We start from the raw sequence: 22,255 nt of genomic DNA, 5'->3' as shown, positions 1-22,255 counted from the left end.
TATGAAGAATGCTTGATCCTGCATTATAGATACGATTGCTTCTTTGTCATTTATACACACGCCCACTCTATTAGTGGCATCCTTAAGACATTATTTCCGGAGCATTAACTTTTTAAGTCCTGATGAAAGCCTGGGACCCTATGGGGCACTTAGTGTAGGGCAGAACATGTTAACTTCATATGAGGTGTAGGACAATTATTCTCAACACACCTCTAATTTATATAGCTTTTAATCATACCAGTAACCCCACTATTCATAAGATATCTAGGTTTTCCATGGTATTTCTTTCTTCCTTTAAGATCCTGTTAGGAAATTATCCAAAGTGCTCCCTGGAACATGGCTGGGTCTATCCTGATTTTTAGGGACCAGGATGAGACCTGATGAGGAAGCATACCACTAATAGAGTGGGTGAGGCTCTAAGTAGCAAAGAGACAATCACATTAAAATTAAACCCATTATACGTCCTCATCTTGGCTACCAATAGAAGTTATCACAGTGCCTGCGTATCATATTGACCAGCAACTATGTGCCCCAACTCCTCTGGAAATGGCGAAACAGGCATCTATCACTTCGGACCCCACACGCCCATGAAAGAGCTTCCAGGCAGGCCCAGAATGAGTAGGCCAAAAGCAAGCTAGCCAGTCCATCCTAGCCAGACATGCAGCCAATGACAATGAAAATGGTGCAATAGAGGCAGGTGGCAGCCTGGAATAAGGGACTCACCCACGTAAAGGGCCATACCAAGGCCCATATTTATACTTGGTTTGCGCAGAATTAGCATCTTTTTTTTACGCTAATTCAGCGCAAACTTCACTCCATATTTATACTTTGGCGCTAGACATGCCCAGCGCCAAAGTAATGGAGTTTACATCATTTTCCAGAGGGGAAAACCCTCCTTGCATCAATGAAATGCAAGGTAGGCGTTCCCTTCCAGCCTTTGTGCCATATTAATCCCCCATGATAAAATCCAGCACGGAGGGATGCAGGCCTTAAATAATGGTGCTAAGCTTGCTTAGTGCCATTATTTAACTCGTGGGTCTGGGCGGGCGCAAGGGGACCTGTAGGCAGAATTCCCACAGGTGCCCTTCCCTGTCCCCCCGGGACACCCCCACCCACTCCCACCCACACCAGGAGGTCACCTAAGGATGGGGGATCCATCCAAGGTAAGTCCAGGTGAGTATTTTCTTTTCTAAGACCGCTCGGGGGCCCTGACTTGGGGCCCCCTGCACAGCGCTTGCCCCAATGGCCATGCCCAGGGGACATTCATCCCCTGGGCATAGCCATTGTGTTGGTGGGCATGGCTCCTGTCTTTACTAAGACAGGAGCCATGTCCATGGGTTTGTGCACCAGAAAATGGCTCTACACTGCTTAGAGGCAATTTTTTTGCTTCTAAACAGTATAGTGCCATAATTTGGCGCACAAGCCCCGGTTCCTCCCTATGCCTCCCCAGCCCTGTAAGTGTCCTTTACAAGGACGCTAACAGGGCCATAGCACCATTCCGTAAATATGGTGCCCGGCCAGTGTCCTGGAATGACGCTACCCGGAGCTATACTTTTTGACACAATCCTGCACTAATGCAGGTTTACTTCAAAAAGTATAAATCTACACCAAAGTGCCCATAGGTACATGGAAGTATGAAGGAAATAACATAACAGGTACACTTTTCAGGGAAGAAATAGGCTCCACTCGAACTAGATTCTGAACCTGAACTTAAATGGATGACACCCCTGCTTATAGAAGAACAAAAAACTGTTCTTAGTCTTCACCTTAACCTAGACACTTTACAAAATCTTGTTTCTAGGAGATACTATCTGGTTCTTCTAAGCCAAAACAAGCACTACCTAAAAGAGAGCCACAGACAGTATCAGCAACTTACTGAACACTTCAGAACAAACGTCACAAAATTCCTCGCAAGTCAAAGGGTGTAACCACCCTGATGCTGCAAGCGACTTATGTGAATTCCTTCTAACAACATTCCAGCTGACTGTGTACGTCTTGAGCTATCAGTCTGACAAAATTAACTTGCAAGTGGACTTATTAAACATATTACCAGTAGTTGCCTCGAGAATCGATCACAAGCTAGCAGAACTGAACAATTTAATAACCAGAGCAAAAACCATGCTGCAGAGCAATAACCTGTTCCTGTACACCTTTCATTGACAAACTAAGCATCCTGCCATCAGCCTTGGACAACTTAATACAAGAGCGGAAAAGAAATTTAAATCCCTCAAGTGTCATATTCCGCTTTGGGAAATTGGGACATAATTGGATGAATTGTACCTCAAAGACTAATGAAACAACAACTGTCCTTAAAGACATAAAATCTACCCAAATATCTCCTGAACAGGAATCCCGGTGGATCAGACCAGATTAGGATAGCCTGAAAGATCACAAACCATCATTTAAGTCTCTGAGCCGGACAACAAAGTAACCAGAGGCAGTCAAACCAGTGCCACCGCCAAGTATAAATAGAATCCAAATCCAAGAGGAGAGCGATGGAGCCACAGACAACCATCAAAGACAAACAGGACATGCACTAACAAAAAACAGTGTAAAATACTACATAAGGCTAGAAAGAAAGCAAAAAATAGAATGACTTCTCTCCTGGCTAACCCTACTATCATATAGATAAAAAATGGCAATCAAATTTTAGCTAAAGAAAATATGGCGTGGAGGGCAGATGTAGAAACTGATTAGACAACAAGGAAACTGTATCCAATTATTGCTAACAAAATCCAGAAAAAAACACATTGCTCACGAGGACTTGCTTTCAGTGGAATGGCCATCGCAATCTGGCCTTGAAATTTTAGAATCAGTGGTAGAACTTGTGGCAATGACTCTCCAAGTTGATACTTCATGAAATCGTACACCCTCAGCCACTAAGACCAACAAAGTGAAAGACAACTCAATAGCCTGGGGTCAATCAGTAAAAGCTGGCTCAGCAATAACCCATGTCTATGTTACCATCCCTGAAGCATTGGTCACCCTTCAAAAGAACACACCCCAAAAAGAGAATTTAGATACACGCAGTGTCAGCATTGTCTCTGTCCACAAAATTTTCACATACCTTTAGAAGCAACCTGAAATTCCATATGGGATGAAAAGAGTGCCCAATAGGAGGCACAATCAGACCAAAGGGCAGGGTTCAGATGTATGATCTTCCACCTGAGTACCCTGCCAGACCCAGGTGTAATACCTTCAAATGTGGCAACATTTTTAAACTTTAGAATGAGCTGCCATCTTTTTGCCCCTCTTGCCACACCTGACATCAAATCAGTTGAACTTGTATCTCCCTCGAAGGGCAACATGAGGGAGCCCACACTTGTAACATGATCCACTAGCCCTATTGCCAAGTTAGTCCTACTGTAAAAAAAGTATTTAGATCATGGGAAATCATCCTCTTACGACATTCCCCAGCTGCTTACCCCACTTCAATTTTTGAACAAATAGCACACAAAGAGCAGAACCTGGAAAAATTGACTAGCCTTGTGTACTCAGTACTTAGAACTCTACTTGGCAGTATAAACAAGGATCCAAAGCATGCCAAATGCAGCTTAGGTTTCAGAATCAATCAGCCTAAAATGTTACAACTAGGTCCGGGCTGGATTTCAGCAGCACTAGGCAGTTCCACCAAGCCCTGACTTTCTATCCATACCCCTGGCAATACAGCGTGACCACCCAACTGCTTGAGAATCTGTTCCTGGAACATCAGTGGCTTATGAAATAAAGTCAGTGATCCAGACCTTGTAAACTACTGGAGTCCCTTCCACATATTTCTCCAGCAAGAAGCTTGGTCCATTTTGCCTCTACTGATTCTCCTGATTTAGCCCCATGTCATGACATTTTATTAGGGTCTTCCAGTCAGTCAGTGCCTTCATTGTTCAAGTCCTGGGAAAGTACATTTAGCCTACTCTACACAAAATTGTATCAAATTTTCTTCATCATCTCCTGTCCGCAGGTACATTGCAGAAAATTCTAGCTAAGAAACTTTAACATTGAGCGGGTCAGGGTCAGTTTGTAGTAGCTTCTGTGCAAATGCGGTTATTGTTTTCTGCTCTCAGTGTGCGAGGCCTAGGAAAACCAGGCTTTTAGTTCAGCTAACTTAGCACTACAAATTAATGCAAAACATAGGTTATACATCTCATTATGACAAATTATTACAATTTTCTCCTATATTTTAATTATTTCATACAGTGTCAGTTCTATTGGTACACATGGTGATCACTCCCCGAGGGCACATTTTCAAAAGTGCACATTATTTGTCTCTATGATTAATTTCTCTACGCATTTCTCATTAGTAAATACATATGCACCATTAATAATTTTCTTAATTAGCATATCTGCTTCAACAGCAGCAAGGTAAACTTGAGGGACTTTTTGAAACTTGTGAATGGCTTAGGTATAGTCCCAAATGTCATAAACAACTCTAACATTCCTGAATCAAGCTGAGCTGGGTGCACTATTTAACAGCGGTTTTTTGTCCAGCAATAGGTAATCAGACCATTGGACACAAAAACCTTTCCCAAGAAAAAGAAGCATACATAGCTATTGGGGCTTTATCCACTGCAACTTCCAAAGCACTACAACCAATTGTGGATGACATCACAGTCTTTACCCATGACTAAATACTACAAGAGATACAGGCAGGCCCATGAAACCGTGCTCCAGGGCCTAACTATATTTCATAGCCACTATACAAAGTCAACCCTACTTTCTAAGCCAGTACAATGTCTTTGGTTTTCAATAGTGTCATGCAAATCCACATAATCCCCAACTCTTGGAGGGGCACAGTAATCACCCCCACCTTTAAAGGAGGAGATCTTCGGTATCTGGAAAATTACAGACTAATTGGTCTTTTTGATAATGAAGCCAAGTATTTTGCTGGGCTGCTATTAAAGGAATGAATGAAATGGCTGGAGGATAAATGAATTATACCACAAAACCAAACTTGTTTCTCGTGTGGCACTTTGACTACAACAATTGTCTCAGCACTCTACCTTTTAATAGACAAGGTGGATTGAACCATAAAACCCTTCACCTCTGTTATGTGGACTTCAAGTCAGCATTTGACTGCATCTGACGCAACCTTCTCTGGGCAGAATTGTCCTTCTAGTTTATTCTATTCACCTTACTAAAAACAATACATATTCTTTATTCAGACACATGGATAAGAAAGATCGACACACAACAGGGAATTAAACAAGGGTGCGTGCTGGTTGGATACCTTTTCAAACTATTTCTGGCCGTCATTTCACAAGTACTTGATGTAGTTAATTCTCATCCACTCAAGTCAGGATGCGTTAGTACCTCACACTTGTTATATGTGAAAAACATTCTTAGTCAAAATAAGGTAGGCTTGGAGGACCTTATTGATATGCTTTCAAGATATGCAGCAGAGACTTATATGACTATCAACCAAAATAAAACTAAGGTCATGGCAATAAAAACAAGAAGCAGAATAAGTCATTTGGTTATCTACACGATCAACCGCTGGAATTCATAAATGAGTACAAATACCTAGGCATCATATTTAATAACAAAGGCACTATTCTATCCGTCAAGCAGGAACTAAAACGAAAAGGCAGTGCCTTAACAGGTGCTTTCCAAACCCTAACGAGCACCATTGCTGGGCCTAGCTTTCAACCACTGCTAAAGGTTGTCCCCACTAAACTACTTCCAAGTCTCACATACTTCAGTGAAGCCCTTCACCGACAGGATACAGAAGTTCTCCACACAATAATTTCAAAAACATATAGTCAACTTCTTAATCTATCCACCAACGCCTCCCCACTTAAATTCGGCAAGAGTTTGGCTGATAAAACAATCAATTGCCAGAAAGGAGACCTATCTCAAAACCTGGCTGAAACTGAAGATGTCTGCCAGAAAATCTTTAAACAAAACTCTATGACTAGAAATATCGAGAAACCAAAATGTAGAAGATCAATTGCTCAATGAGGACGCTCTAATGAGGAAACTTCAGCACCTGAAGACAAGGCTGCGATGGTGAGCAGATCCGATAGGTGTACGATATTAAGGCTCACATTCATACTTTTTGATGCAAAACTGCGCAAATGCAGTTTTGCGTCAAAAAGTATAGCGCCGGCTTGCATCACTCCAGAGCGCCAGCCGGGTGCCAAATTTATGGTATGCCGCAAGCTGGTGCAAAGAGTGGGGCAGCGTAAAAAAAAATGACGTTAGCTGGGTGGGGATGTCAGTATGGGAGAATGGGCTTTTGCACCAAAAAATGAGGTTAGGCTGGTTAGAGGCAAAAAAAATGCCTCTAACCAGCCTAGCATCAGTTTGTGACGCAAAACCATCCATACCACATGACTCCTGTCTTAGAAAAGACAGGAGTCATGCACACCACCCCAATGGCCAGCACAGGGGACCGGTGTCCCCTGGGCATGACCATTGCACCCTGTGCTATGCAGGGGGCCCCAAGTTGGGCCCCCGATGGCGCTTTCATTAAAAAAATAATACTTACCCATACTTACTCTACTTACCTTGGATGTGGTCCCCCATCCTCCGGTGTCCCTGTGGTGTGGGTGGGGGTGTTCCTGGGGCTTGAGGAGGGCACCTGTGGACCCATTCCATGGTGTTCAACCATGGAAATGGGTCCACAGGTCCCCTAATGCCTGGCCCAGGCATTAAATAATGGTGCAAAGCAAGCTTTGCACCATTATTAAGCCCCTCCTCTAACCCGGGAGTCATTTTAGCATGGGGGATAAATATGGGGCTACGGGGTTAGCACCATTTTTTAGATGGGAATGCCTACCTTGCATCTCATTGACACAAGGTAGGTTCACGCATCTTAAATATTTTGATGATAGACGGTTCTAACATTAAAATATAAATATGGAGTTAGTTTTACGCCAAATTTGCATAAAAAATTACTCAAATTTGTCGTGAATGGAGTATAAATATGCCCCTAAGTGACTACCAAACCTTCTAGTCGCAGCATTCTTTAATCAAAGGGTGGGCTCCATACTGAAAAATGTATGAGATTGCATTTTTGCCATCTACCCGCCTTCTCTCACGCTTTGAACACCCAACAGTACAATGTCAGAAAATATATAATACAATGACAATACAAAATATAGGACAGGGAGAAGATCAGGACAAAACACACTCTCAAAATAGTATTAGACACAACTCTTCCACAGACACTCTCGAGAAACCTCCTCTACCAAGCACAGACTAACAAAGAGTAAGTTAAATCAAAAGTAACTTCACATTTTCTAGTTTGCTGTCTGCCATACCCAATCATCATGTCCTGCCTGTATCCCACCCATTTTCAGCAAATGCATAATTTTTACTCATGCATTGGTACTGAAACAGCCAATGCATGATTGACGCACAACACATTGTCCCCAAAGCATTTTTAAACACATTGGCAGTGATGTGCTGCTTACTATCAATGAAACTTTTGCAATGCACCATGCAAATTGGGTTATTGTGTGAGTTTTAACCTAGGCAACTGGCCTATTGTCTGTGATACAGAATAGTGTTTGTACATTGCATGTGAACACAGCATGGAGCTCAATTTCCTTGCTCATCTTGTCCCACCTAACAAGCTTGATATTTTCTGATGTGTCGGTTGTCAATATAAAAAGTGCTCCTATTTGTGACTTTTAGTCTTTGTCATGCAGACATATTGATTGACAGTTATAGGAGACTGGATCTCTATATAGTGTTCACAAATAATGCACACTGAGCAGAGTCCAATCAATCCCATCTTGGTATTCAGATGTAATAAATAGATCACCTAATGCTCTATTTTACTGGTAGCTTGGTCGAGCAGTTAGGCTAATCATGGAGGTGTGCTAAGTATTTGTTGAAACCCTTGTATCAATAAATGTGGACACACACGCAAAAGAATAACTCAAGACCAATTTAAAAAACATACTTCAGATATTCATATCATTTTAAAGACCAAGATCATCAAAATCGGGTAAGTACTTTTTAAGTTATGATTTTTCTAAGTTTAGCAAAAATAGCCTTTTTGTGTGTAATTACACCCCATGGAAATCAACGGGAAAAACGTTTTAAAAGTATTAAAAAATCAGGCAATGCTCTCACAAGTGTAACCTTCTGTTGTCAGGTCAAGGTTGTTTAAATGTCCTGTGGGCTAGCCGGAGAAGTTTGGGACGTTCCTGGTCCAAGCGGGAGCAACGGCTGAAAGTCTTGGAGCTGGTTCAGAACAGAGAAGGGAACCAATGTAAACACACTGCACAGGAGGTCTTAGAGATAAGTCCAGTGGGTCCAATTGGAGCGTAGAGGTCATAAGTGGTTAGGGACCTCTGAAGCACAGCTGGTTTGGTGATGCAGGGGCCAGGCAGGCTGGGTGCAGTGCAGATAGGTCAGCCAAGGGTTGTGAGTGCTAGGGTCTTTTGAGTCAGGTGCAGGTCACTTTGAGGGTGGATTACAGGTCAGCAGGGCCACTCTGCAGGGTGGTTCTTGAGTGCCCTTAAATCCCTCGACTGGTGATTGCTTCTGATCCTCAGAGAGTCTGGATTGGACTTTTCTTCTGGGTGTCCAACGTTGGGGGTCCAGTACCCCAGGCTATTGCACATCTCAGCTGTGGGAAGCTGGCCTGGTGTATGGTGAGCATCTATGATGTTATCACCTTATATCAGATCCAGGTACCCCCCCTTAGGGAAGTGTAGGCAGTGTCTAGGAAGCAAGGGCTCCTTAGGGGTAGCTGTGGATGAGCAGCCAAGACTTATCTAGGAGACATGCAAAGCTTATGTAATACCACTACAGTCATGTAGTGAATCCTAGTTCGTTTTTATTGGGATAACAGGAGTTAGCTTAGCCTCTAGCTTGCAGACTCGTACCCCCATCACCTAGTGACTTATAACCTATTTAGCTTGCTCTGTCTTAGCTCATTTAATTATTTAATTCTTCTAAGATAGCTGCCTTGTTTATAGTTAGGCCACTTGTTATGAGTTACATTATCAGTGTCACCGCGCTAAGGCGTCAAGATCAAGCAACAAAGACAAACAAACAGTAGGTGTTCACACGTAGGGATTTTCCCTCTCTATACATGTCTGTTAACTATTGTTTGGGAACACACCTACGTCAGGGGTATTTGTAGATCTGTATAAATATATCGCACTTTAGACAGATAATCAGAGGGATTCCGACCAGAGGGCATCGCCACCATCGCAGATATCGATGCTGCAGTCATTTTGACGTCCTCGTGTCTCTGTGGAGTCTGAGATAGAGACATCATTCCAAGGTAACGAGGGTTGGGGGCTCCTCTCATGGACATGGCAATAGCAGACTACGTTTAGCAAACTCAGCTCTACTTTAGGTAGGAGGTTAGGCCTCTCACATTAGGGTATTAGGGCATATTACATCTCGTATGTCTTGCCTATGAATTGCAAGATGGTGGGGGTCTTTGTAATAATGACTCTCGTCTTCACAATTCTGTTTCTTGCATTATTCATTATCCTAATCATTGCAGTCCATGCAACTTATTGCAAATTGCAGTTATGTTAAATAAAAAGTATTGAAACTTCACTGCATCTTTGTCATTACCTGTGTATGTGTGAGATATGACATATCCCTGAGAAAGGGATAATCTCCGTTCAACCACAACACTCCCTGAGATGTCCTATTCTCGAGTCCATGCGTAAAGGCTGCCACAAATCACCTTTTACTATTGTGTTTCTGGTGAGGTGCTGCTAGTGAGCCGGTAAGGTTGGGACAACAGTTGCGACTTGTTGTGGGAAAGGCGTAGTTGCCTACAAACAAAAGTACTGTCATCCTTTAACCAGCAGTCTTGCCCAGAGCAAGAGTCTAAACTACGACAGTCACACAGCACTATCACACATGAAAGAACCACACAGTGTTACATAAATAAAGGCATTTGTTAGGGTAACACAAATACTAGAATACTAATAGGCAGTCCCCCCAACTTGAGGTAAGTAAACACACTATTATATACACATTAGCAATCAGTAAGGATCATATAAATCAATAAGCATTGGCAAAAACAATAGAAAATAGTGAGGTCCAAGTGAAGGGCCAAACCATATACTAAATAAGTGGAATGCAAGGTACAGTCCCTCACCCAAGGATGTGAAATCAGTAGATGGGAGCTGGAGGAGCTAGGAACACCAAGAGGTGAGTACCAGAGTGACCCCCAGCAACCATGAGAGCAGAGGTAAGTACCTGGTTTTCCCAAAACCCAGCAGGAGGACTTTGGGAAAGGATAGTGCAAGACCCAAACAAGAGTGGAAGAACCCAAAGATGGATTCTGGACCTGCAAAGGAAGGGGGCTAAGTCCAGTTTGTGATGGAGTGTCCAGTTGTGGCAGGGGCCACTACCCACCCTTCTGTGGATGTAGGGCCGGGTTGACGGGTGACAAACAAGACCAGCTTTGCAGCACAGGAGCTGAAGAGGAGTCCCTAAAGTGATGCAGGTGAATTCCCATGTTGGCTGTCGGTTTGCAGTGGGTGAGTGGTGTAGGATGACCATCAACAAGCTTTGGAAAATGAAAGAGAGAAAGAAGACGAGTTGAAAGGCTGAAGAGGATCAGCAAGGCCCACTGGACTTGACCCACGCAGTGAAGTCAGGGTTACCCTTAGCAGTTGAGAGTGTCACAAGAAGAGGAGGCATCCCCCACAAGCAACCCACTGGCAGTAAGTATAATAGTTGCAGTGATGCCCACTCAACACACCTGAAGAGGAGTCCCATGTTGCTGGAGCAGCAGAGAGGAGGCTGTGCTTGCCAGGAGGAAGTGCTGGGGGTTGGGGCTACCCGATGCCTGAAGATCCTTTGGAGGATGAGCAAACAAGCCTTGGCAGCTGCAAGAGTTGTGGTGCACAGGGGTACTGTCCTGCAAGGAGAGGCAAGGGCTTATCATTTCCCAATTTGGACAGCTGGCAGAGAGGACCAAGCGGACCACTCCAGACTACCACCTCTGATGCAGGATCCACACAGAAGAGAAGATCCACGCAGCCGTCGTCGTTGCAGCTGGTGCCTGCAGATGCAGGGGAGTGACTCCTTCAGTCCAAGAGAGATACGTTCTTACTTCTTGGTGCAGGCTGGAGTCTCATTGACCTCAGTGGATGCACAGCTGGGGAAATGTTCCTGTGCAGGAAGGAGGAACCAATGTGGCAAAACGGAGCCATCTCTGAAGATTCAGATTGTTGGTTCCTGTAGAGTCCAATTGCAGTTCCACTGGCAAGAAGATGAAGTAAATGATGCAGAGGAGTCCTGCTGGAATCTTTCACATCGAATCTGAGGACCGACCCAAGAGGGAGACCATAAATAGCCTAGGAAGGGGGATTGGTCATCTAGCAGGGTGACCACCTATCAGGAAGGGGCTGTGATGTCACGTACCTGACATGGCCACTCAGATGCTCCCAGGGGCCTTTGCCCACCTTGGATTCAAGATTCAAGATGGTAGAATCAAGTGCCCACCTGGAGGAGCTCTAACCACCAGGGGGTGGTCACACCCCTTTCCTTTGTCCAGTTTCACGCCAGAGCAGGGACCGGGGGTCAATGGACTGGTGTACACTGGTTTATGCAAGGAGGACACCAAGTGTGTCATTAAAGCATACCGGTGGATTGGGGAGGCTACCCTTCCCAAGCCATGTAACACCTATTTCCAAGGAAGAGGGTGTTACCCTTCTCTCCCACAAGAAATCCCATGTTCATCCTTACTCTGCTTGAGATGGTCAAGCAGCAGGAGAGCAGAAACCTGTCTATGGGGTGGCAGCAGCATGGACTGTCTGAAAAACCCCAAAAGTAGGAGCAATACAGGGGGTCATCTAAGGAGCCTCCAGTGTGCATGTAATCAAACAACCAATACTGGCAACAGTTGTGGGGTATGATTCCATCATGTTTGTTTTCAAACATGCCCAGGTTTGGAGTTAGTATTATTTAGGTGGACAGGTAGTGACCTGTATTGCTTCCCCACACTTATCAAGTCTAGTGTAAAGGAGCTGGAGTTTGTAGGTAGGGGCACCTCTGCTCACGCAGGGGTGCCCTCACACACAGGGACCTGCCCTCTGGGCTAGGAGGGCCTTTCATAGGGGTGATTTACAGTGACCTGGTGTAGTGATCTGTCATGAAAGGGTGCTGCACCTTTTCACACAAGCTGCAATGGCAGGCCTGCAGACACATTTTGCAAGGGCTCCCATAGGTGGCACAATACATGCTGCATTCCATGGGGAAACCCTGGTGCCCTTATGCCCTTGGTACTTAGGTACCATATACTAGGGACATATATGGGGGCACAGTGAAAACAGTCAAGGCATACTGGTAGCAGGTAAAAAGTGGGGGTAACCATGCCAAAAAAGTGACTTTCCTGCATCACCCACTGTATGTTGCAGTGCCACCAAACTTCGTACACTGGCAAGGTGTGTCCTCTAGGTCTGAAGGGTGGAATTAGGCTGAGCTGCTGTGTTCTGTTTGTTGGTCAGTGGCCGGTCACTAATGCCTTCACTCAGAGGGAGATTTTTGGTGAATTTCAGAAGGTTGGAGGTCCTCTGGGGTTTCTTAGACTCTGTCAAATGTCAACTCGACCCATCAGCTGTGATTGTCGAGTTCTGGGTGCAACAGGCAGGTTTGGGTGCCTTTTTATTTTTACAGCAGGACTTCAGTTCTTGAGTCTTCGGTCTCCTTTGTCGCTGTTTTTTTTGTGTCCATCAAATCTGATCTGCATGTCTAGGGATGCCCACCAAGTACTGCTTTTAGTGGGTGTTAAGGGAGGTACCTGCTAGTGGCCAATGGGCACTTGCGACTACTTCCTGTGGTAAAAGATCATATCCTTAACCTTGATAAGCTATTTTCCTGCCATTCATGAGGGAGGAAAATTAAATGGAGTGGTCACCTCTCCTGCCACACCTGGGTGGTGGTGCAGGCTGGGGGTGGTCACTCCTCCTACTCTGGCTGAGCTTTCCCTCTTGTTTTCTCACTCAAATTGGGGTATAAACCACTGGGTGCCCTTCTGCTGCTAGAAGCTGAGTCAGGGGTCAGATTTCAAAGGAGGTAAAGCCCTTGAAGCTGACTGCTGGGTTTGGGTGCATGCCTGGGGGAGGCAGTCTAACAACTCCACCCACTAAAGATTTTGGGCCATAATTATACTTTTTGACACAAAACTCCGCCGGGGCAGTTTTGCGTAAAAAATAATACCGCCGGTTAACACCATTTTGGTGCGGCATGTGGGCGTCAAAATTATACTTTGACGCACAGCGGCGCAAACCACAGGTGTGAGTCTTATTTTTTACGCACACCGCAGCGTCAAGTCGTAAAGCAAAGTGACGTTAACACAGCGGGAATGACTGTGGGTCAATTTACGACCCCGCAAAATGGATATGCAGCGTTTTTTGAAGCAATACCTTCAAAAATCCCCGTGAACACAGCCATTTCAGCAGACGATAGCCAAAATGGATCCCAGATGCCTCTACAGACCCCAGGAAGATGACAACAGACCAGGAACCAGCCAGGAGGACCCACACAAGAACTAGGACACTTTTAAGAAGAAAAGAAAGTGTCTCTTTAGTGCAGAGGAACAGGAAATTTTGGTTAAAGAGGTGACGGAACACCAGCACCAACTGTTTGTCACCTTAAAATTGCCAATTAGTAGGAGAGAGGCTATATGGCAACACATTGTCGACAAGATCAACAGTGTGGCAGAGGTACGCAGAACAGTCATCGAGTGCAAGAAACGCTGGCATGACTGCAAGAGCAGGACCAAAGAAAAGATGGCCAGGAACAGGAAGGAAGCACTGCAGACTGGAGGTGGGAGTCCAGCACACCAGGAGGCCCTGGACCACATGGAGGAGATGGTCGCAGCCGTCCTCCCTGAGGAGATAGTCACAAGGATTCAAGGACAGGACAGCACAGACTACCACTAGGCAAGGTACATGCAGGGTAAGTCGCATGGGGAATTAAAATGCACTAATGTCAACTGTAAGCAGGTGGGATACTGACCACAAAATGCATGGAAGTCATCATATACATGGAGTGGCATGGGTAAAGGGGGATGGCATGGGGGCATGGCCTGCACAGACAGAAGCTGGGGCACACCATTACACTACAGCAACAACAGTCCCATGGGAGCATACTGCCATGCCAACGATGGAGCAAAGGTAAAGCCACGCCAGGAGGTAAGGGCACATAGTCAAACTGACATCCCAGCACACGTCAGCCACCATACCCCCTACATTAACTAGGGCGCTGTTAACAACCTCTAGCCATACTGACAACTGGAATGTAACTGCGACAACAGCTGCCACTACCACCTCCGCTCTGTGTGCAGCTCAAGTAGCCAATGGCAGTAACTTCCCCATGGATCATACACACCTAAATTAGAGGGTTGAGGATGACAGTTCCAGTAATCCCCTGAAAAAAGACAAAGACCCCAGTGCTGTCAAATGTCAATGCCCATAGTTGCCGCAAAAATCAGCCAATGTCAACAACAATAGGAGCTACACAGCATTAAGGACATACCCATGCTGCATATGTCAGTGTCCATCCTGTGCCTGGGTCACAATGTAACATCCCAAATGTCATACTGCTCAGACAACAGCATGGAGGGGGAGGACACATGTAAATGGTCACTGAAATACACCTGCACAGTCAGAGGAGGAAATAGGACACTGCTACGATTATCAGGGCAATCCAATGTGCCACACATTCGCAATATCAGCTGTACACATTACCAATGGCAACATCCATATCGTGCCATAACAATGTTACGCATAGGCTATGCTACATGTCAACTACATTTAAGTGGATGTGAAAGATCAGAGACGGGGGCAGGTCCAGATTGTCAAGTGTGCTGCCAGTGCCATCAGAACACCCACAGCCAGTGAAAGGTCTCACCATGAGAATGGATGTAGACGGAGGAGTGAGTTGGACAAGAAGATGGCAATTCACTATTTGGCCTAAAACAATACTAGAGGAGATGATGCAGAGAAGTCCAATAACTTAAAACTATACATGTGACATGCAGGTGGGCCATAGGCCAGGGAGAATGCCCATCTGAAAGACTGGCACAATGAACACGAAACAAGATCACAATGTGAAATCATCACAAGGCAGGCATGTCACATCACTAATGCCACAACACAGACCCACTAATTGTACCCCGTTTTTTTGCAGAGGAAGATGGATCTTCTACAGATATGCCTGTCCCAGAATACCCTGATGACATGGATGACGAGCTGACAAACCTTCCCCAGGAGACCATCCAAGAGGTCCTTGGAACCCTCCAGACCCCACCTTCAGTCACAAGGAGGAGCACAGAACAAGCAGCCACCACAGAGGACCCACCCACCACCCCAATTGTAAGACCTGCCAGCTCCAATACAGCTCAGGACTCAGACGACACAGGCACCAGCTTTTAGAGAACTGTAGTTGGGGTACAGCGGAAGCTGGCCAATGAGGTGCGGGTAGGGATGCAAACTATGACAGCCAGCCTTGAGGGGGTGCGTTTGTGCATGATGTCATCTGCAGATCAGGCAGCAGCTATCCAAGCGCTAACATCTATCTTGCAGGAACAACAAAAAAGCCTGAAGGAAATCAGCACAGCTGTAATACCGTTGACCCAACACCTACAACAGGAATCCTGTCAACACGTGCACGAATGCAACTTTGAACACCTCAGGGCCGACCTGGCTGCCTACCATCGTGATGTGGCTGCTATTCTTAAAAATCAGCAGATCCTCCTTGCTGCAGTACTGCCCTTAAGACCTTCACACGTAGCAGCGACCGGGATGTCTGACTCCACGTGTTCTAAAACTGAGGTGTGTGTTGCCCCTTCACAACCACTACCAACAAGGACAGAGGAGGACACACACGCATCAGAAGAAGAAGACATGGAACAGATCACATTCACACGGTAAAGTACCCGAAAGCACTAGTCCCTGCCACATGGCCAACTATTATCAAGGTCCTGCGTTTTGTAACATGCCAGTCTTACAACAACTCTACTCAATGATTGTTCTGCTAACCACTGTATATCTTGTCAGCCTGCCCAATGATTGTCTCTCTCTTACTCATTGGCAAATCTTGTCCCTCTGCACTGTCTGAAACATCACCCCAGCATGTCAAAAGCATTTCCTTAACCCCTTGTGTAGGATCACAATGTAAGATGTCACTATAATGGACTCACAATCATGGACAATGTACATATAGAACTACAGCACTTTTCAATAAATAGCACTTACACAACAAATCTGTCTCTGGGTAATGTGACACATCAACTGTGCAGTATATAACTGAAATGTGCCTACGGTGAAATTACGTAGCTTGTCAGTACAACTGTCCTAATATTATGTAGTCAGATACATCTGCACAGTGGCTATGACTGCATCATACTCTGCCCTTCCTGAGGGCACTATCTGATGAAGTGAGAAACCATACACCATCATGCTGTGTTGGACAGAATAATGCTTCCTCAAGAGATATCTAAGTCATAAAATAGTGGCAGCAAAATGTTGTCACCATGCAATACTGACACATATAACAGTGCACATAAATCTAAGCTAACACTACAAAAACTGCATTAATGAAGCTATCTGAGTTTACATCCAAATAGGTAATCATGCTGAACAGTGTCACAAATGATCTATGTGAGTCATGAAGACAAGACTACAAGAGTGCTTACGAGAACTCGTCTTATAAGGGTGTCCTTGAACATCCCACTGCAGTCAGACCTAAAACTGTTCCCCCAATACCAAGTCTGGAAGCACTGTTTGTGACGTAGAAAACATACTTATCGACAAAAACACGTTGGGATCCTTATTAACTGTGATTGGTGGTTGCAACGAATGGTGGAATCTTTGCAAGGTAGCTCTGGGGTAGCTGCCAATTTTACAGCTCAGTTGGGATTTGTTCGTAGCATAGGAATGTAATAAAACAAAATTCATGTACACTAATGCCAAGGCCATGATCAAGTAGCTTCTAACACATACTATAAAGGGTTAACTATATATTTATTAAATGGTAATCACAGAAGAGGAAACTGAGGGAAAAGTCTTACCTACCCTAATCTACCCTGACTACTCATTACCCACAACTGTCCCTAACTGACCTAGGCTAAACATACTTATCACATGTAACGAAACGTTCTAAACATCAACCCCCTCCCCACCCCCCCTTATGAGACGGGACACATGGAAGACAACACATACTAACCTAAACACATACTATACTATCCTAAACAAATATATTTTTTTTTGTATTTTTTGTTTTTAGTTTTTTTTTATTAAACACACAAGAACCCCAACATATAACACACCCACCCACCCACACACTTAATAAGTAAAAATAGAAAGAAACAGGACCCCCCACCCACTAACACTAACTAAACTAACAGACTATACTAACCAAACACTAAGCCCCCTAAGCCCACTAAGTATGAGAACAAGGAAAGAGGAGGGAGGGGAGGGAATCATGTCCATTGTCACCAAAGTCTAGAGGTTGGCCCTCCGGAGGGTCTGCTTTATGGACTTCACACGCCTGTTAATGTGGCGAACTCCCCGGCTCAGATTGCTTATCTTCCTCAAGACACGTCCATCTTCCTTTCCATTTCGTGGAATGCTGCAGGGTCAACTGTTGGAGCTGGGGCAGTCTGGGTACCGGCGGAGGAGGTTTGTGGGCGTGTGGAGCCAGGGCCAGTGGGCTGTCCTGAAGCTGTTGTAATGCTGGGGCCTGGAACTACAGCAGACGTATGGACAACAGTCCCAGCTGTGGGTGGGGCCACCTGGGTAGAAGTGGTGGTTGTGCTGGTGGTGGCTGTGGTGGGCAAAGTAGGGCCACCTTGTGGGAAAACCCTCCATGCCCCGGAGGCCCGTTCATGGCGGTATCGACAGGCCATCCTCCTGAATCCCGACTCTACCAGCAGGATATGCTGGTATCTCATGGCCCGCCGCTGGAACTCACGGACCTGGTTGGGAGTCATGTTTGCAGCTGTGAAGACAAATGCAAATAATTTACATTAGGAACTGCATTGTATGAAATGGCACAAGAAGTCAATCAGACAATACATCTACTGTACTTGTAACAGCTCAAATCACCATACAGATCATTGAATGTCCCTGAGGAAGTACATGGCAGGCCAGACTACAAAGGTCACACCACACATAGCACATCCAAAACCTACGAGATGGATAACAACTGGCATTGACTTACCATCTGAGTTCTGCCAGTTATCATGCTGCATATCCTACGCCAATACCTGGGATACAAATGTCAGTGTACGGAATGCAAAACTAAAGCCACATGGTCTGCAAGTTGTAACTGGACTTGCCGGTATAGTACCCATGGGCCATACCTGAGTGTGTTTACTAGGTTCCGACCAAACAGTCACTTATTCACATGTATGTGTAACATACTGGTAGCATCCGTCCTAGGTACCCTATTTACAAACCCATGCCTGTGTTTGAGGGGGTGGGGGTGGAGAAACAACTAACAATTCCAAACAACATGGACACCAAGGAGTGTATAGAAAACTCCACACGTGTTTGGCTCTACACACACACCACAGGTAAGGTCTATCAACAATTAGAAGTCTGCAAACCCTTGACCAATCATAGCGCCACACATGTCAGGAAATGCAGAGCTTGGTACACAACATATACTCCAGTAAGGCACGACTTACACCAGACAGAGAGTTGCTAGAACACCCATGATCATGATTAGCATGCACACCTAGGCCATTGCACTCAAGTTCCACATACCTGTAGCACTACATGTGGAAGTACATGCTGCTAGGAAGTTCTACCTACAGTTTAATAAGTACTTTGGTGAATAGGGAAGCAGAAGTCTGTTGGAAAGCGATTTGCAATACCAATCTGGGAGAATGTGGGTCTGACAGCCTGACTAAATCTGAGCTGACTTCCAGTGCGACTTGTTGATACAAGTGTCATCCACATGACTCACCCCAGTACTCATTGTGAGGCCTACAGGAATGACCTACAATCCCTAGATAATACAATAGGATAAGCATTGGCCAACTCAAAACTTTTGAGAAACTGAAACCCCAATCATGGAACAAGACAAATGATTGATCAGTGCATCACACCTTGCTATGCATTCAACACACACGAGTCCATCACACATCACCAGCAAACACAACACAAAACAGACATATCAACACTTACTGGAGTGGTCGGGGTCCTCAAATGTAGCCACCTCTCACACAGTGTAGGGTGCCGGTCCACCTGTAAGGCATGAAAGGGAGAAATGTGCTCAAAATCTGTGCACTGACTAACAATTTCAATGACATATACAATGTGTAAGCTGAATAACGAAATGACAGCCATTTTGACATGATGATACTGCATCTGATATATCACGGCCAACATGTACATAGCATGGGTCTCCTGTGACAGTTACACACATATCTGCACACATGCATTGACCCTAACTATCATGTGGTTGCAAACATGCCCCGTTATTAGTGATCAGAAACAATAATGGAGTGTAATCGTCTCATCATGTCCATCCAAGAGAGACATCCAAAGCCTGGTTACTTGAGGACTGCATTACCAGTCAAAAAGCCTATGTGGCCATGACACATTTCATACACATAGGTACAATGTGCAGAGGGGCAGGGACTTTTGTAAGCCCTCCTGATGTTACAGTTTCTTCATTTGATGTGGCCCTGCAATGGTGATTTGCACCAACCATGGAGATGTGAAGCCATGTGCATACCTTTGGACTGCCATCCCTAATTGGAATGTGGCACAACTAACTCCAAATACCAGTGTAAGATGTTAGCTGAGGGCACATTCCACCTTTTCATGATGTTTTCAAATCCTGATCTGACATGTATCCAAAAAGATGAAGGATGAATCCCTAACATTCATAGAGCTTCCGTGAACGCTTTCCTTCCACACTCACCAGTCTCACATGAGACATATGTCTGGGCCACTTTGCTATTCTCAATTGACGTGAAGTCAGCACTCATTTTATGCATCATGTAGTGTTTCTAAAGTCAGTCTAGCTATTGCGTCAACAAAGTTAGCCAATATTTTTGTACATCTTTACTTCTCTGGCAAATGTGGCCTATATAGACATGATTGGCTCCTATTTTGTTTGGTTGTCTGACACAAAGGCAGCACCAATTTACTTAACGGGAAAGTATCCTGTAAGTTTGCAGAGCACGTGCTTCCTGGCAGCTAGCAATTGTGATCCTTCACATAGTGCATCAAGTACTCTGTACGTTTCCACAGCATTGCACACAGTCAGCAAGTTATCTGGCAGATATTGTACAAATCATCTGATGTCAATACAGAGCATTTAATCGTGCACATTTACATGATTATTACTCACCAACAGGGCCACCAATCACGATTCCCAGGTGGTCCAAGAGATCCTGCTCCCTGGTGATGAGGTCAGCCCACCGGTGCTTCAGCTGGTGGTCACTCCTCTGGCTGGCATACATGCACTGCAGGTGATGCAGCACCTTTCCCCACCGGATTCTGCGCTCCTCAGTGTGATACCCCTGTATTACCCTGCCCCCTGCCTCAATCACCAGTGGTGGGAAATGGCACACAAGCCATATAAAGCCCCCCAACTCCTCTTCACCCATCCTGCCAAGACGTGGCCTACCAGACATCTTGCAAATGAAAAGGGGAATAGGGGTTAAAGAAGTAGAAAGGGGAAAAGGGAGAAAGTATGGGTACAAAAACAGATGAAAAGTAAACTTAACCACTAAAAGAGCCCAACTATCCCCAAGCTAGCACTACCCACAACAGACTCCCACAAACAACAAAAACACTAGAATACTGGACAAATGTAAACAAAACACAGTAGGACACTATACACCAACAATATGTATTTCACAAAATAACAACTGAGATAGCACACAGGACACAAAAGCACAAAATCACTGTAACCACTCAGAAAACAGCCACACAGTCTAGAAGATTCACAGACTGCAAAGTGAAAGTGAAAGTACACCCACTAGACATAATCTGTAAACAGGATATCCTATTAAATCACTTCCTGCATAAAATGGCCACCGTTTTTTGCGTTATGAGTCATATTTTTTCACGCATACAGTTTGTGCGTCATATTTTTCGACACACAGGAGTGAAAATTAGCCCGCATCCAAATAATAGTAAATAGTCTGTACAATTATTTGGATGCTGCCTAATTTTCACTCCTGTGCATTAAAAAATATGACGCACAATCTGCATTGGTGGAAAAAAAATGACGCATAACGCTAGCAACGTCAACATTTCAGTGCCTGAACTGGTTTTGGGCATTTTTTCTGTTTTTATGTTATGTTACATTTGGGACACATCAGAGATAGGCTGATGGCACCCACTATGGTGTTGATGGTGTATGTTCACATGTGAGATATCATACCGCAGCGGGCCATGACCCGCTACTTCCTTAACAGGATTTTGGCTGACACACTAGATGGCCATATGTGTGGCCTACATATGTGTATTGCACAATGTGGGCATGTTTGGCATTAGGAGAGGATAGCAATGTGATGCACTTATGTACAATACCTCAATGCCTATGGCTAAATGTGTGTGAAGTGGCCACTAATGTAGTTGTTGACCGAGTGTGCGTGCATCACATGATGCATTAATGAACATATGCTTGTATGAATGTGAAGTCAATGTGTCCAAACCTTAGATGCAAGTCACTGTGGAAATGAGAGAGGACATGTGTTCGTCATACATGTAGCAACATCCGTTATGTGCACTTCCAAGATTTTGGGTAACGTAGACACCACAGATGACAAAGCATGCACCAGATAGATGGCAGACGCTTGATCATGTCAATGGTCCACATTTTCACCATCCTATGTCCTAGATTTTTGATAACTGTTTCCTAGGCACTTGTTGGTGAATCCCACAGTGAGTCAGACACATGCATTGAGGAAGTGGGTACCATGTAGTTGGCCCAGACAGCCAAAGGTGAACCACAAATGTATGATGACGCCACAGTTGAGGTCATATAACTGAGCCACAACTATCCAGTGGCTGTGGTGGACCAGCATACGAGGCAACACATGTCCACATATTTCCAGTGATCAATTGCACAGAGGTGTCTTGTTCATGTGTGTGGTCAAATGTTGAGCCTGTATATTTTTAGGGGTGTAATTTGTCACATTTAGGTCCAGGTCTCATCATGAGTCAGTGGCAGCTATTCCTGCATCTACTGAGTATCCTTTGTTGATCAATGTGAGTAAAGTGGATGTGGACATGAGAACTTACATGGGGATGGTCCCACCCTGTCACTGAAGACGTGTAATGAGACTGTCAAC

Source organism: Pleurodeles waltl, chromosome 8, assembly GCF_031143425.1.
Source record: "Pleurodeles waltl isolate 20211129_DDA chromosome 8, aPleWal1.hap1.20221129, whole genome shotgun sequence".
Taxonomy (NCBI): Eukaryota; Metazoa; Chordata; class Amphibia; order Caudata; family Salamandridae; genus Pleurodeles; species Pleurodeles waltl.
Note: the sequence above shows the minus strand (reverse complement) of the source record.